We start from the raw sequence: 17,632 nt of genomic DNA on the forward strand, positions 1-17,632 counted from the left end.
TGGGGAGGAGGTTTCCTGCAGAGCGAACAGTGTGTGCAGAGGCCCTGTGGTCGGGCTGTGCGGGGCCAGGTCGGGGACCCATGGTGAGGGGTGGGAGGAGGCGAGGTGGGAAAGATGAGAGTGGGGGTGCTGGGTGGCGGTGGGGGCGTTCGGGCAGAGGAGGGCGACCTGACGTGCGCTGCTGGGGATGGCAGTGGGGCGATGCAGCGGCAGAGGAGACAGGCAGAGGTGGTTGCCGTGGTCGGGGGAGGTGGGGGCGGTCCCAGCTGCCTGGGCCACGGTGGTCCTGAGAAGTGTCTGTCTCTCCTCTCCCCTCTCCGCCGCCAGCCGGCTCTGAGCGGCCCTCCCTGTGTCAGGCCTTCTGTGCTCTGGGGAGGCGGGCTGGCTGCCTGTCTGCCCAGGCCCTGGTGCTGCTCTTGTGCTGGACAGTCTCGTCCTTTGGTCTCTGCGTTGTCAGCCCTGTGCTCGTTGGACACTGAAGACCCGCGTGTGCTGTGTTTGTCCTGCTCAGGTCCTCAGGTTGTATGTTTGACATCTGCAGGAATACCTGCTTTATGTGTAATCTGCTCAGTTACGTCTCGTTGTTACCTTTTATTTTTTTCAAGCAAGAGGTACCATCCCCACTTGTTTCTTGGTGCACTTGGACTCTGTTTTGCTGACATGGGGGAAATTAAGCTGTGTTACTTAAGCCATTGAAATCCTGGCTTTTTCTCGAAAGCGTGAGGGTTTTGGCCTCTGTGGCTGCGCGGAAGTGGTGCCCATCAGCCTCTCTGACGGGTGTCTGTGGGCTTGGCTCTGGGAAGCATGTGGGAGCACGTATGTGATGGGGGTTCTAGTGAATCAGGGAGGGCTCTTTTCTGCAGACTTCAGCAGAAAAGGAATTGACCAGAGGCAAGTTTATGGGATCAGGTTGAACAAAAGGACTGGCTTTAAAAGGCCAGGAGCTCAGGTACCTCTAGGGAGGTGGTCTCTTAGCAAGCCCTGTTCAAAGTCTCTGGGACCCCAACAGGATGGGCACTGTGTGTGTGTGTGCGCAGTCGTGTCCGACAGTTTTGATCCTGTGGACTGCAGCCACCAGGCTCCTCTGTCCATGGGATTGTCCAGGCAGGAACACTGGAGTGGGCTGCCATTTCCTATGCCAGGGGATCTTCCCGACCCAGGGGTTGTACCTACATCTCTTGAGTCTCCTGCATTGGTAGGCAGGTTCTTTACCACTTGCACCACCAGGGTGGGCAGCCCCAGCTTTTAAGGACCGTGCAGGATGGAATTCCATGTTCTGGGAGAGATGGATCTAACTGAGGGGATTTGGCTGTGTGACTAGTCCGGGCTTGGGGGCATTTGGAACTTTGTGATCAGTAGTCCTGCCAAGACTGGATTTTGGAATGGAGGATCAGTCCTGGACAGGAATTTGGGGTGCTGGTGTCAACAGAAGAGGGGCTGTGTGTGTGGCCACTATGAGCACCCCAAGTCCCCGCAGAGGATCTCAAAGGCGTATGAGCCACGTCCTGCAAGACGCTAAAGGCAGAGGGTGGCGCTGTACGGAATGTTGGAGAAGAGGACCAGATTCCTCTGAGCAAATGAAGGAGCAGAGGTCAGGGTGGACAGAGGTTTGAGGGTCTGGGGGAGGTTGTGGGAACCCTGGATCTGCGTGGTCTTGAGTTGGAGGGGCGAGTGTGGGGAGTGGTGTTCTGAGCGAGGCTCGCCGCGTGGTTAGTGCCTGCCGGTTTAGTGGAGGCGAGACCCGCTGGTGGGTCACCCGCTGGTGGGGAGCGGGGAGTGTGGCCGGAGCTGCAGGTGGAGGGCAGAACTGATCAGCAGGCGAGGGAGGGTGGCGGGCCGGCCGGGGTGGGGGCGGATTTTGAGGAGTCATGGGTACACTATTAGTTTATGGGGAACCTGGGGGCTCAGATGGTGAAGAGACCGCCTGTAGTGCAGGAGACCCAGCTTTGACCCTGGGTCGGGAAGACCCCCTGGAGAAGGGAAAGGCTACCCACTCCAGTGTTCCCGACTGGAGAGTCCCATGGACAGAAGAGCCTGGCGGGCTGCCAGTCTGTGGGGTGGTAAAGAGTCAGACACGACGCTTGCCTGTGCCTGACGCTCTGCCAAGTGCTTTGTTTGGCTTTGTCTCCCCTGCACAGCAAGACTGCCCGGTAGAGCTGCGGTCACCCCTGCAGCAGGTGAGGAGACGGGCTCAGAGAAGTTAAGTGGCCTTGCCAAGGCCACACAGCGAGCGAACACCAGAACGGGGGTTTGAGCCCAGCCCAGCCGATGTTCTCTGCTCACCTGAGCTACAGTCATCAGCTGTGAAGTTGGGGGCTGCCTGCCCTCCTGTCCTGGGCTGCGGCCCCATTCTTTTCTCCCCGCCTTTCCTTCCTTGGTGTCCTAGACAGCATTGGGCGTGGCTGTGGGCCGGCAGGGGTGGCGAGAGATGGGGGTTGGGGAGGGTCTGAGGAGACATTCTCCCTGTTTCTGCAGAGCTTTCCATCCTGCTGCCCTGCTCCCTGCAAAGAGATGGAGCGAAGCTGGCAAAATTGGAGTCAGCAGAAAAGTCTAATTTTTACCTTAGACACGTTTAGAGCTGACAGATATTAACCCAGCATCTTGGCTCTCCTTCCAGACAGGTCTGAGCTGAGTCCTGCCCTGCATGTTGGGAGATGAGCTTTGTCATGAATCTACTGTTGCATTTTAGGCATGTTTTTCCTCTGTAGGTCTTGGTGTTTCTACCAGTAAAATGGGGGTGCGGGTCCTCGGGGGGGGATGTCACAAATTCAGGAGCCTGTGGGGACCCTCCAGAAGAGACGAGGTGTGAAGAGGGTGCTGGGGACAGCAGGGCCTGATGCGCAGGTGCCTGCCTGCAGGAACGGTCCCTCGTCAGCACTGGCCAGTTGCTGCTGTCTAGGGTGGCTACCGCCCAATCTCTAGGTTCTTTTCCAAAACAGGCAGAACTCTGAATTGTGCTGGAAAAATATTTCAACTTTTAAATGTTAGCAACTTAATTAGAAATTTTGTGGAAGCCGATAATAGCAGCTCCATGGTCTGGTGCTGGCCTGTGGGTTGCTAGCTTGCAGTGCTTGGGCCGTTTTGTTTGGGTTTCTTCTAGCCAGCTGAGATGTGGCTTCATTTAATATGCATATAAATAAAAATCAAATATTTGCCTTCCAGATACATTGATTTGTGTTTATGGTTTGTGGTTTATAATGTGCATCTAAGCTCAGAGTTAATAATGGGGCAGAAACCTTGTTGAGAAGCTAATCTCAGATTAGGGACCCGTGTGTCTGGCCCTCCCTCTGGAGTGCTTCCGCCTCTAACGTCTGTCTTTAATCCTTCCTGATGCAGATGTAGCCTAGCCTAGTTTCTATGGCAACAGAGCATGCTAGCATCTCTCCTCATCGTATATTCACGGAGAGCGAAGAGTGGGGAGGGAGGCCTTGAGATTTCCATAACCTGGACAGCAGTCCCAGGGACTTCTGCTTTCTGCTTCTGGGAGATTGTGGGCAGGACGGGTTTATTTGAAGTCAGTGGGCAGCCCAAGAGCAAGATTTATTGGCTCTCATAAAGTTTTAGAGACCTCTGGCGAGAGCTACTGACTTTATCATACTTGCTGCTGTCCCTCGACTGGAGGGTGCTTGTGGATCGATTTTTTTTTTAGTATCCAGAGAGCAGTGGGTTTATAGTCCCATTTAAGGGTGGGTTTGGGAGAGCCTGCAAAGAGCCATGAGGATTAGAAGAGGATTTGGGGGTCATAGTGGCCGATGAGCTGACCATCTATTCTGGTCATTCGCATGAGGCACAGCGAAAGCCAGGAGGGCTGATAGGCAGGGGAGTGAGACGGCGCCACGGTCTGCGGCACATGATAGACGTCAGCCCTGGGCTCCGACAGGACGAGTGGGTGAGACGCAGGCACGCATCAAGTTGTCTGGGTTCCAGTCTGCTTTCCACCACCATGAGGCAGTGGGATTGGGCAGCTGGGCAGTAGAACTTCTGCTTCTCTGTCTGTAAAGTGAGGGTCGTAGTAGTCAGCTGCTCGTGGGTTATGCTGAGGATTGAGATGGTAAAGTGTGTAACGCATCTAGAATAAGAACCTGCAAACTGTTCCTGTAAAGGTTCCAGATAGTAAACACTTGAGCCTTTTTGGGCCTTGGAGTCTCTGCCAAACTCGTCAACTCTGCCGTAGTAACTTGAAAGCAGTTGTAGCCAATATGTAAATGATGGACAGGGCTGTGTTCCAATAAAACTTTATTTTTATGGGCACTGGAATTTGAATTTCATATACTTGCCATGTGTCACTGGTGAGTCCTCTTTTTCTGATCTGCCCCCGCAACCATTTAAACATGCAAAACCCGTTCTTGGCTCACAAGCCATGCATATAAAAACAGGCAGGCGGCGGATTTGGCCCATGGGCCAGAGTTTGCTGATTCTTGATGTAGAATAATGCCTTTTATATGTTCGTTAAATGTTAGTCACTGAAATTACCTTTATTTTCTTCATTATCCTTTTCATCCCTGTAGGGTGGGTTGAAGGCAGTAAAATATTTGGGCCAGAAAGAGCCGTGGGGAAACAAGGGTGTGTGATGACTGTACTTGGGAAGGGATGATGGAGTTTGTCCCCACAGCCCAATAGGGGTGTCCTCTGGGCCTGATGAGTTTTTGGGTCCGAGGCTTCCAGCAGCTCGAGATACCTACAGTTGGAGCAGACTGCCTTGGGTGTGTTGGGCTCTTGCCCCCGGAAGTGCCCAAGCAGTGGCCAGATGCCCCTGCCCCACTACCTTGAGTTCTGGTCACCGGGGAATGGACATGGAGGCTCTGGGGTCCGAGCTGGGTTCCTGCAGCTCTGGCCAGGGGCGGGGGAGGTTGGGCAGGTTCCCCTTCTTCCAGGTGCCCTTTCCTGATCTCAGAGCACCTTGCCCTCTTGCTTCTTGAGTAATCTGGAGATGTGGATGGGTCCAGCATTGCTCCTCTTTAACAGAAGGTGGGTGGGGGGATAGAGGCTGAGCTGGCCACGGGGCTGGACCGGCCAGCTAAGCAAGGGGGTGTGATGGGAGCAGAGACTGTGGTTGCGGACCTGGCTCAGACCCCGGCGCTGCGGCTTCCTGCCTCTGTGAGCCTCTCTGAGCCTCAGTGTCCCCATCTGTGAAGTGGGAGTGCATCACCTCGTTGACGGGGCTGAAATGAGTTGCTGTTGTTCAGTCGCCAGTTGTGTCTGACTCTGCGGCCCCGTGGACTGCAGCGCGCCAGGCCTCTGTCGCTCACAGAGATGAGTGATTGCACATGCAGTGTAGCGCCCCTGCTGGCGGACGGCCAGGGTTCAGGCTCTGCTCTTGTGTCTACCCTGGGCCCAGGCTGCCGGGAGTCCTGGGAGGCTCAGGGAGGAGCTGCCCTTCGGGCCGTGGCCGCTCCACTGTGGCTGGCCGTGTCGGTCCTCTCTTGGCCCTGTGTGCCGGCATCTTCAGGGCACGGATGGATGAGGGGTTAAGGGACTCCAGCCCAGTGCAAGCCTCCCTGGGCCCGCAGCGCGGTGGGGTTGAGTCTGGGGCAGAGTAGCTCACCATGTGAGTGAAGGGTGACGGCGGGTGGGGGTGCTGGGTGGGGGTCACGGGTTTCACGAGCTGGGCCCCGCACGAGCGACTCACGTGGGGGAGTCCATGAATCCTCAGCTGCTCAATGAGGAGTGTAATTTTTACCCCATCATGTGGATGAATACATTGAGGCTGAGCCGATACCCATCTGGGGCCACAGAGAGGCAGGGAGAGCTGAGATTTGAACCTCGGTCAGGCAACAAGAGCCTGTACCTGCCAGGCCGGCATCCCCCCGCGCTTCCATCTTTCAGCCGCCGCTGGAGTTTCCGGGGGCCTGATGGTGAGCGTAGCCAGCGTTGTGGGGGTGGTGACAGTGTCCCAGGTGTTGAGCTAAGCAGCCGTGTAAAAGAGTCAGTGGTCTGCTTGCTATGGCGATTAACTTCATAATTGTCACAGCCACTCTGAGCTGTTCCCATTGTACAGCTGAGAAAACGGAGGCGTGGAGAGGTTGTCACGGCTTGCTCGGGGTACAGAGCTGAGCAGTAGAGCTCGGACTTAACTCTGAGGCCTGTTGTCACTTGGCTCTCCCGCCGTCCCTGGACGCAGAGCAGGTGAGCACTCTTCGTAACAGCTCGAGCCTGCGACCAGCATGGCGTTGTTGGTGAGCCTCGACCTGCCTGTGTGATGGGCGCGCGGTCCCCGTCACTGCTCCTGCCTCACAGACGGGCCTGTGTGTGAGAAGAAGCACCCCTTTTCGGTGGCAGGCCCTCCTGAGCCTCAGTGCCATCGTGCCGCGTGGAGTCACACGATGAAGCCACGGGCTCATGGGGACGGGGTTGAGAGCACAGCACTCAGCACGTGAAGATGGCAGTCGAGCGCAGTGGCGGCCGTGCTTTCTCCATGGTCCGGGTCAAGAAATACATAAATGTTAAACTAATGAGCATGGCGCTCCATCTTGAAGGAGACCTGGCGTTTGCTCGTGGGCATGTGTGCCATCCTGCCTGCTGGCCACCCATGCAGTTCGCACGCCTGCCACCCAGCGTGCAAGAGGAAGGAAAATGAAAGCAGATGCGGAAAGAGAAAGGCAAGAGGATGGAGAGAGAAAACATAAAATGGGCCAAAGGGAGAGAGCGGGGAGGGCGTGAGGGGCCCCGGGGAGCGATGGGACAGAGGTTTGTAGCCCCAGGTGTGGGTGGCCCTGTGGTCTAGTGAGGTGTGCGTGTGTGTCTTCCCACCCAGCTCAGCAGGGCAGGTCTTCTGTCTACCTGCTGTTCCTTGTGGGTGAAATCTCGTGGAAGCAAATGTAAAATCTGCACGATGCTCAAATTGTCCCCTAACACAGGGATTGCCCTGGAACAGATTTGCATTTTCCGAACAAGCGCGCTGGCGAATTGGCCGGGTGTTAGGAGGCGTGGGAGGGTCTCTTAAATAGGGACTTCCTTCTAAGTGTCGCCTCCCCCAGGTGGGGCTGGTGCTCCGCAGTGCAAGGCTGGGGTGGCCCGGGGGCCTGAGTGGGGTTGAGTCTCTCCTAATATCTGTCTCCCCGTGACCTCTGTCAGCCGGCCTCTCAGGTCTCAGCGTGCCGCACTGGGTCCTCCATCGCGCACCCCCAGCTCCCTGGAGCCTCTGCCATTCGGCCAGTGCGCCCATTTTCTCCTCTCAGGCCCAGGCTGTCTGTGGCCTGCTTTCCTTAGCAGAGTCCACCATGCGGCCTCCACGTGGGTAATGAGGTCTGGTATGTGGCTCCTCCTTGGAGCAAAGAGGGAGAAAAAAACACAGAAGGATTGCCCAGAATTTATTAGTCTAATTACGTTTTCCTAATGTGGTTGACCCCCGCACGCAGCAGTGCGCTTATCAGAGCCGCACCCGCATTATTGGACTTTTAATAGGAGTCGACCGGTCATTGTCCTCGCTGCAGCGGACACTGTAGACGCAATCCCCTGAAGCCCCTTGAGGAGGCAGGGAGCTTTGCTTTCTCTGCCAGAATATTATCTACATTAATAACAAGGATTAGGGGCCTGTATTACGTGTTTCAGAAAGGCAGACTTCTTAGTTCAGGCAGCTTCCTGCCACCAGCTGGGTGCCTGCTGGCACCCCCTGAGGTCAGGAGAGCACTGGACTGGAGTCTGGAGCTGGGGTTCACTGCCCACAGCAGCTTGCTGTGTGAGCCCAGGCATGCGGTCGCACCTCTCTGATCCCTCGCTGAAATGAGAGAACTTAGCAATGGGAGTGCAGTGAGAGCGCGTGGAAAGCACGTTCCCTCAGGTGTGAAAGAGCGCCGCTGTCTCAGACATGGCCGAGCAACGGGGCAGCTCAGCCCCGCTCACACGTGTGCGCGTTTGTGCCTGAGAGTCCCGCAGCCTTGTATCTGGAGTGAGCTTTTCTAGACTGCTGGTTTCCCGTTTGTGTCAGGTGGGGAGTGGTCTTGCTTGGAGGAGAAAGAGACGGTGCTGCAGGGGCTCAGTCTGCTTTCCCCTCGGCTGTATGACTTTGGGTACCATTTTTGACCTCTCTGTGCCCAGCTTTCCCTGTCTGTAAAATGGAGATAGGAGGAGAATCTCTCTCATGGGGTTAATGAGAGATTAAATGAAGTGACAGTGCAAAGTGTCAGCACAGTGCTTGGCCCATGCTGGTGGCTGGGGGATTGGCAAGGTTTCTAAGCTTCCGTTCTCTGGGTAGCGATGCCACCTTTGTAGGGTGGTGAAGAGGGTACGGTGTAGTCGTGTCTGTGCGATGCCTGGCACATTGGGAGTAGTCAGAGATGGGGGTCCGTTCTCACAAGGACCCCAGAGGTGTCTCATTCCTTTTCACAGACAAGCACAATCTGAAGTGCATACTGCAGATAGCAGATCGGGAATTAAAGTCTGGGATTCTCTGAGTCCCAAATCTGGGCTCATTTGGCTCCAGTGCGGGGGGTGGGGCAGTAGGGGGCTTTTATGACCAAAGGTTCAGCAGCCTTACAAGTAATGGCTTCCTGTATTGGTCCTGGTCATACATTTCCCCCTTTGGGCAAGGGGGGACACTCTTCTGCCAGCTGAGCAGCTTTGGTGCCCTTGGTTTCAGCCACACTGGGCATCTTGGCTTATTACTGGCTCAGAGCTGTGCCGAGGCGGGGGTGTGGACTGCCTGGCCCACTGTTACGTCTTCAGGGCCAGACGCAGCTCCTGGTACACAGTAGGTACTCAGTAAATGTCAGACAGACAAGCCCCCTTGCTTGTTTGGAGCTTACGGTATGTGGGATGGTGGTCAATGTAAAGAGGAAAGATAAAGCAGGGAGTGGAACTGGGATTCTGGAGAGTATTTCAGGAAGCTTCCAGTTTTAACTCCCCAGGGGCCAAGAAAGACCCACTGAAAGGGTGTCTGCCATCTGAGTAGGGACTCCAGAATGGTGTGAGAGCAAGCCGTGCAGCTGTCTGGGGGAAGCGGGAAGGCGGTTCCAGCAGAGGAACAGCAAGTGCAGAGGTCCTTAGCGAGTTTCAGGAACAGACTGGGATCCTGGAGTGCAGTGAGCAGGGGGTGACGTCAGAGCTGTCCCTGCTTTGACAGCGGCTGGAGGCACCAGAGCGCCTCCCAGGGGGCACTTGTGGTAAAGACCCCGCTTGCCAGTACAGGTAGGTGTAGCAGATGCGGCCTTGACCCCTGGGTTGGGAAGATCCCCTGGGGAAGGGCATGGCTCCCACTCTCGTATTCTTGCCTGGAGAATCCTGTGGGCAGAGGAGCCTGGCGGGCCACAGCCCAGAGGGTTGCAAAAAGTCAGACATGATTGAAGCAGCTTAGCATGCTTGGGGTACCAGACTGAGTGGCGATGGTGGCAGTTGATTCCCAGGGCAGCCAGGAGGAGGCTGAGGAACACCTCCTGGAAGTCTCGTGCCAGTCTCTTCTTCCGGTCTCTAGTGACAGCTGTCCGCTCCCACCTAGTGGGATGCGCCCGCCTTGTCAGGCTCTGCCTTCTCTTTTGACACAGCCTCTAGCCTTTATTTAAAAAAAAAAATCTGATTCATATGTGGGAGCCTTGGCCCTGGAGCCTGGGAGTGAGGAGAGAGAAGTCTAGAGGTTCCTGGGAAGTGCTTCTTCCCTGGGATTCAGGGAGGGTGGTCCTGATGGCTCCTTGGAATGGACTTGTGAGATCAGAGCAGAATTAACTCTGACTCTCTCAACCTACCTGGAGAGAAACTGAGGTCAGATGGGGCAGTGTTTGGCCCAAGTTCACCTAACAGGTAGAAACCCAGGGCTGACATCAGGCTGGACGTCTGGGGCCCAAGGTGTCCAGCGGAGTAGGGGCAGGAATGGGGGTCCTGGGAGGGGCCTATAGAGGCTGCACCCTGCCCACCCCACTGATGGGCTTCCAGAGCTTCAGTTAACTCTACGGAAGTGAAGGAAAGAGAGGGACCTCTTGAGGTAGGGGTAGCCAAGAAGTTTATTAAATCGGCAGCAGGCTGGGCAGGCAGGAGGTTTTGTAGAGAGAAGCGGATGGGGGTGCCAGAGGCCAGGCAGGATAGCCGGCCAGGTCTATGCCTTGAGCAGAAAGCTCAGCTGTGCCCAGAGGTGACACTCAAAGGCAACCGTATAGACCTGGACCAGGGTGGACCTTCAAAAGGCTGCAGCCCCTGGCAGGGTCACCTGTGACTGAGGACAGTGAACACTCACAGCCCCTTCAGTCCCCAAACAGAATTCTGTCCGGGCCTTGGTCTGACTTAGCTGCACACCCACTTCTGGCCCGGAGCTCCTTGGGGTTTCTCCTGCCCTCCCTCCTTCCTAACGCTCACCTACCCTAGATGTCTCCATCTGGTGGGGTGGACAGACAAAGGCTAGTAAAGCCAGCGTGGGGTGGGGAGGGGGTCTTATAGCTAGAAGGGGTATCCTCGGACAGCGGGGAAGCAACTGGTCTACCTGGGCTTCCGGGAGGAGGCATCACTCAGCGAAAGGACTGGAAGCAGAAAAGTTCCCTGGGTGTCCGGTGGGGTGCAGGAAGGGCCCTGCAGGCAGAAGGGCCCAGTGATGGGAGTGCAGCGTGTCTGAGAGAGTGACCGCCGTTACTGCTGTGGGAGGGGCTGCATGGACTGATAACGGAGGCCCCTGAGTTGTCTGGGAGCGCAGGGCGCGTCGTCTCTGCTGCGGAGAGGCCGAGGGGCAGGTGGTGGGGTCACTGGCCAAGGTCACACAGGCAGGAAGTGACAGGGATGGGGTTTGGACCTTTAGCGTCTTCTGCCTGACCAAGACGAATGACCTATCACTGAGGGCTGCAGGGAGCTGTGGACAGAAACTCGTGATGAGAGCAGCGGAAGGTCCTGGGGGATGCGACCTGCCCAAGCAGCCTTCACCTTGCCTTTTCCACCGGCTCTGGAAAGAACTGTCCTCTTTGGGAGGTGCTACGGTGGACCTAGAAGATGATGGCTTTGAACCAGATCCTGTGTCAGCCCCTGGGGCCAGTGAATCTGGGAGGCTCAGTCCCTGGAGTGGCTGCAGGAGCCTCCGTGTTGGTCCTGAGCGTGCCTTGCTTCTGTTCTGGGCTTCCTGGCTTCCCTTCCACCGCCCGCTTTTTCCTCCTCCCTGCCACGCGTCCTGATGGCCTCGTTTCCCCTTGCAGGCAGGCGGCACCATCTGCAGCCTTGGCAGTCTGGGCAATCTCGCGCACATTCTTTTGCCTGGCGCACTTGTGAGGGTTTTAAGTAAGCCTGGTTCTAGCACCAGTCCTTAGGGTGACCTTGCTTTTCACATTTTCCCTCCAGGGGGACCTGTGTGTCCCTGTTCTTTTCCTTTTTCTAAGCCAATAACCTAACCACAGCAGAGGATGAAAAATGCAAGTAATATGCGTGTCGCCCCTCGCCAGACCCTTCAGGAAGTCTGAAATGCCGTGTTCTGGCTCTCAGGGACTCTCATGGCCTCTCCAGAGTGCTGCCTGGTGTCTGGCATCACACAAATCGTGCTGTGATTCATGGGGTCACAGAGAGTCGGACACGACTGAGCAACTGAACTGAACTGCCGCCTCCCCTGCCCCTCGCTTCCTCGTGCCCAGCAGCTCCTGCTCAGCAGGTGCCACTTGAAATCGGTTTTCCCGGGCTTGCTTCCTCCCACTTCTCGGTGTGTCCTGATCCTTTCACGCACGACATCAGACAAGTGTGTGCTGTGCCCAGGGGGGAAAGGCAACCCTCGTGTCAGATCCGTGGCTGCAATGGCAGGTGTGGAAAGTGGCTTTCCTCTCGTGTGCCAGCTCTGATAGATGGCCGCTGCCGACGGGAATGGGCTGTGGAGGGTTTCCAGGCTGTGCTCAGTAGGGGAGAATCCGTGATTGATCAGTGATGTCTGCCCTGACTGCCAAGAGGGCAGCAGAGTAGTGGACGGTATGCGTGAACCTGCCGTCTGGGCCGGGGACCTTTCCTCTTGCCTTTTCTTCCCGCGTCATGTCTGTGCTGTGAAAGCTGGCTTCGGGGGTGGAGGTGCCCGTTGGCTGCTCTGAGAGCTGAGTGGAGACAGGTTCAGGTTTGGGGGAACAGTTGGGAACTGCTGCATTCTGAGATATGTGTGTGTCCAGTGGCATGTGTTCTGCCAGCAGCCAGCATACACTCCGGGGCGCACAGGAAGTGGCTCCCCGGGCTAGTCTTGGTGTGCAGGGCCTGCTGTCTTCTTAGCGGAGCCTCACGGCGCAGAGGGGCTGCCAGGCTGAAGCACTCTCGGGCCACACCCAAGGGCATCTTTCACGCTCCTGGGGGGGTGCGAGTGGGGAGGAGCCCGGGGCTGGCGGAGTGCAGGGCCTGTTCTGCCGGGACCCGTGAAGGCGCCCAAGCTCAGCATTCGCCCCTGAGATCCTGGGTCATCTTGCCCCTCCTCCGTGCATATTAAGCCGGAACCAGCACCCAGTCGGTGGAAGGTGTGTTGTTGGGTGTGGCTGCTGGATCAGCGAAGGGCCAGTTTCTGGGGAACCATAAATCCCGAGGACCCCAGGATCTTAAGAAGTGGAGTAGTGAAAGAACAGCACTCTGGGGGCCCCGTCACCACTCTGTGCCGTGGATTTGCTGCGAGGCTTTAGGCAAGTTCCCCCCTCTGTGCCCATCTTCTCCTCTGTACAGGAAAGGGGATGGCTAGAGATCCGAGGCCTTTCCTGCTCTGACTGCGGAAGTGGGCTGTCCTGGGCGCACGTGGGGTCTGACTTCCCTCAGGGGGACTGTCTGTGGGTGGAACCCAGTAGCCGGCGGTGATGGGTCCCGGGAGCCCACCCTCCCCATCACTGACTGACACTCTGCGGGCTGCAGAAGTGCCAGAGCTGAGCGGCCGACGGGGAGATGACAGATGAATGGATGGCAGGCTCTCCAGGGTCAGGACAGACGGGTCTGCAGGCAGCCTCTGCCCTGGCTTTCCAGGCACGACCTGGGATGGCCTCTGGTTGCCCCCTCCCCACGGGGCTCCTGCCTGCCTCTCCAGCCCTCGTTTCCTGGCACACCCCTGAGGTTGCAGCCGCGTTCGGCAGTTCACGGCTCCGTGTCTGGTTTCTCCTCTGGGTATTTGCACCTGCTGATTCTCTTTCTGATCTTTCCTTCCTCTGCCTCCGCTCGTCCTTTAACATTCAGCTGGGGTGGACCTCGCTGGGAAGCTGTCTCTGCCCTCTGCCCTGCGCCTTGCACCTGGCTCGCGATAGAGGCAGTCCGAGACCCCCAACCACTCACTCCCTTGCTTGTTCAATCTTGGTCTCACTGTCTGCTTTTTTTTTAATAAATTTTTTTTTAAATCTTCTGGCCACATTGCGCAGGGATCAAGCCCAAGCCCTCTGCATTGGCAATGCAGAGTCTTAACCAGTGAACCACCGGGAAGTCTCTGCTCACTGGATTTGGCTGCTGTCGGTGTGTGAATTCATGGAGGGCCCGTTTACTTTCTGCCCAGATTCCTCATTATCAGATCAGAAATAGTACCTGTGTTAGGCGAGGCCAGGCTGTGCTGCTCTGATATGTCCTGCAACCTCAGGGGCTGAAACAGTCAGATGTGGCTTTTGCCTGTTCCAAGTCTGCGATGAATCGCGTGGCTCTCCAGGATGGCTCCCTCCCGCTTTGTGACTCAAGAGACCCCAGGTGGGCCTTGGTTCCACCGTCGCAGCGTGGCGCTTCTGTTGTTATTGTCTGCTCACTCAGTCGTGCCTGACACCCCGTGGGCTGGAGCCCGCCAGGCTCCTCTGTCCATGGGATTCTCCAGGCAAGAATCCTGGAGTGAACTGCCATTCCCTTCTCCGGGGGATCTTCCCGACCCAGGGATGGAACCTGTGTCTCTTGTGTCTCCTGCACTGCAGGGGGGGTCTTTCCCACTGTGTCCCCTGGGAAGCCCCAGGGCCTCCCATGGTCACTGCTAAGGGGGCAGCGGGTGGAGATGGCTCAGTACCTTTGCCCAGGAGGGACCACTCCTGTTCACATGTCACAGGCCAGAACCGGCCTCTCGGCCCTGCCCAGGACTGGGACATTTCTTCCACGTGCCCGGGGAGGGGGATTGCACCTGGATGAGCCCCAAGGACTCTCATCACAGTCCAGAATTGCAGACCGGGTCAGCGGCTCTGAATTCGTGACTGGCAGCAGCCGGGAAGGGACTTTAGCCTGAGCAGACTTGGAGCGCCTCCTGTGTCGTGTTACAGACGGGAGAGCTGCGGTCCAGAGAGGGCGGGGCTCCTGCGCGAGATGGCCCCTGGGGTCTGGGGGGCAGGGAGCTGTCCCCAGTCCCCCGTTGTCCAGACGCTGTCCTCTCCTCCTCACGGTTCTCATGTGTCGCCTGGTAGTCCTGACGTCTGACCCTGCTGTGTGACGCAGGCGGGGATGGGGGCGGCGTCGCTGCGGCTCCTGTGAAATTATTTTAAGACCTTGGAAAGCAAATTAGAATTTCAAACCATCCGGCCCTCTTGAAAGCAGACTGGGGGTGTGTTAGAAGTAATTTAATTTTTACTTTGTTTTATTAATAGGATGTGGGAGGGGAGGGCGTGAGTAGTGGCTGAGGGTGCTGGCTTCAGAGCCTGGGTGGATGGAGTTGGCATGAAGCAGGAGCACTGGAGAAGGGCGGAGTAGGGGTGAGGGGCACCCTGACGCTCTGAGAGAGAGGCAGCCACGGGGAGCGTCCAGGGGACTGGCCTGCATGTGCAGATTCGGAAGAGTGGAAAGTGTTGGTCACTCGCTTGTGTCTGACTCTGTGACCCTGTGGACCTTAGCCTGCCAGTCTCCTCTGTCCATGGGATTCTCCAGGTGAGAATGCCGGAGCGGGTTGCCATTTCCTTCTCCGGAGGATCTTCCTGACCCAGGGGTTGGACCCAGACCTCCTGCATTGCAGGCAGACTCTTTACCATCTGAGCCACCAGCGAACCTGTGATGGGTCTGTAATGCTTTTCACAAAAATAACATAAAAAACAAACACAAACATGAAACGTGTTTAATCTTACAGTGCCTTAAAGGTACAGTACCAGCAGCTGCGTCAGCTTCTCGGTTGGCTCAGTGGCAAAGAGTCCGCTTGGCAGAGCAGGAGACTCGGGTTCGATTCCTGGGTTGAAAAGATCCCCTAGAGAAGAAAATGGTAACCCATCCCAGTGTTCTTGCCTGGGAAATCTCCTGGACAGAGGAGCCTGGCAGGCTACAGTCCATGGGACTACAGAAGAGTTGGACGTGACGGAGTGACTAAACAACAGCTGCCAGCTACATCACCGTTGCTGCCGGACATGCTGGGCTTGACGCAAAGAAGCTGCACTGCTGTACTCTGTACAGCACTGTGAAGCACACAACAGCACAGCCCCTCGTAGGGTAGGCACGGGTGAGACAGCGTCCGCCAGACGTGTGGACTGTTAATAACTACGTGACTGGACCTGCCCGTGCATGTTTGAACCTTTGAAAGTTTGCAGCTCGAAGGTTCGCATGTAGGGGACTTACTGTATTTCCAGGTAGGTTGGCATTCTGAAGTTCTCGAGGACATGAGATTTGGGAGGGATACCATTCCGCCTGCTCCAGAGCCCACCCACGGGCAGGCCTCAGGGGGGTGCAGGCCTCCTAGAGCCATCATGAGAGTCAGTGTGTGTGTTCCCCCCAGGAGGACACGTAACTGTCTTTGATTTGTCAGAGAGCCTCAGGATGAGAGGCCGGCAGTCTTGCAGGACACAGATCTGGCAGGTGGGACCGTGGGGCAGAGGACAGGTCATGGGAAACACAGGAAGAAGGGGGCTCCGGGGAACTGGCCAGGGAAGGAGCCTGACGGAGCGGGAGGAGCTGGGAGAAGGCCGCTCTGGAGGGCCTGGCACAGGGCCATGCGTTCCGGGGGGCACAGGGCCATGCATTCCAGGGGCCACGGCACCTTTGGAGTACTGGGACTTCCCTGGCTGTCCAGTGCCGTTGGACTCTGCGCTTTCACTGCTGGGGCCCAGATTGAGCACCTCGTCAGGGAGCTGAGATCCCTCAAGCCGCGTGGCACGCCCCCCAACCCACCAAACATAAGAACATAACCTTTTCCGTGTCGTCTCCAGGAAAATGTACTTCCTAAACACACCTGCTTTAGTGTATGACTCAGTGGGCACGTGCTTGCCCCACCCTGAGGCCCGTTCCTGAGTCCCCAGAGACCTCAGTTAGGGCCCCCCGCCGGAGGAGAAGGGCTTGGAAGAACAGAGAGGAAGAAAACAGCAAGAAACACTGCAGACAGCATAGACGGCTCGGGTCGGATTTGGCGGTTCGGGGGCCAGCGGTGGAAGCCCCTGCATCTGCTTCTGGTTTTGAGGATTACAAGAGATAACATGGGTGAAAGTGCTCCCGGGTTTTAAGCTAAATTGCTCATTTCATCGCTTTTTTGTTAAACTGTACAAAGCACTATCTGTTCACAGTAAGAAAACATGCAGATAAGCACCGAGAAGGAAAACCCCTTTAATCTCATTCCCCGAACATCGGCGGGTAACGCCGCTGTCCACGACCTTGGGAACCTTTTCCTCTGTATTCTGTTTGACAGGAGGGGGAAGATAATATTCGTAATAGTTTTATGCTTTTAATAAAGCGTAACACTCATGCTTTAACCTAAAATATTAAATACTTCTGTCTGGGAAGCAATGATGGTCACGAAGCATCTTTCCTGACCGGGTAGGATTCTGGTGTCTGGATGTGTGGGACTTAACAGTCTTCTGCTCCTGGGGCACATTGCCCTCTTTCCTGTCCTTCTTTGTAAACAATTCTGTTGAGAACATCCTTTCAGCTTTTTTGTAGATGTGCATCTGTGCAGGGATGTGTGTTGTAAGCTTTGAGCAGTAAAGTGGTCTATGGATTTTCCGTTTCAAAGCCTTTATTTGACACTGGGTCTGTGTGGTGGTGGTGGGGATCCCTGGCAGCTCAGCTGGTTAAGAACCCGCCTGGCAATGCAGGAGACACAGGAGACTCAGGCTTGATCCCTGGGTCTGGGAGATCCTGTGAAGAAGGGCAGACAGGCAGCCCGCTCCAGCATTGTTGCCTGGAAAACTCCACAGACAGAGGAGCCCATGGGGGTCACAAAGAGTCCCAGGTCCACCCCCCATGCTCTGTGTGGGGAATGGGGGCGCCTGGAGCTGAGGGTGAGGCCCGGGCTCCAGTGCTTCCTGGGGTCCCGGCTGGGTCTCTGTGACAGATCAGGCCCAGGGCTCTCTGAAGGTGGTGGTGGTGGTGATTTTGTCGTTTCTGATGGAGCGTCACTGATTTACAGTGTTATGTTAGTTTCAGGTGTGCAGCGTAGTGATTCTGCATCTTTACAGATTACACACCACTCACAGCTATTGGGAAAGGTTGGTGGCGTTCCCCGTGCTGTCCCTTTATATCCCTCGTCTCGTTCATCTTAAACCCAGCAGTGTGTACCCTCTTAATTGTACCCCTTACTCTGTCTAGCCCCTTCCCACCCCTCTCTCCATGGGCAGCCACAGATTCGTTCTCCGCATCTACAAGTCGGTCTGGTTCTGTTTTGTGTGGTATTTGTTGTTTAAAGCGTTTGTTACCGTATGCCTATGTCCTGGACGGGACTGGCTTGTAATGGAGGAAAAGGCGCCCCGTTCCCACTGACCGTTGGTGCTCTGTGTCTTCCGTAACTCCGGCCCCCTAGTGTGTCCTGGAGATGAGTCCTTGCTCTCTCGTGAGGTTTGAGGGGTCTGGAGCTGCATGGTCA

Source organism: Moschus berezovskii, chromosome 2 (genome assembly GCF_049115385.1).
Source record: "Moschus berezovskii isolate FMDL1 chromosome 2, NW_MosBer_1.0, whole genome shotgun sequence".
NCBI lineage: Eukaryota > Metazoa > Chordata > Mammalia > Artiodactyla > Moschidae > Moschus > Moschus berezovskii.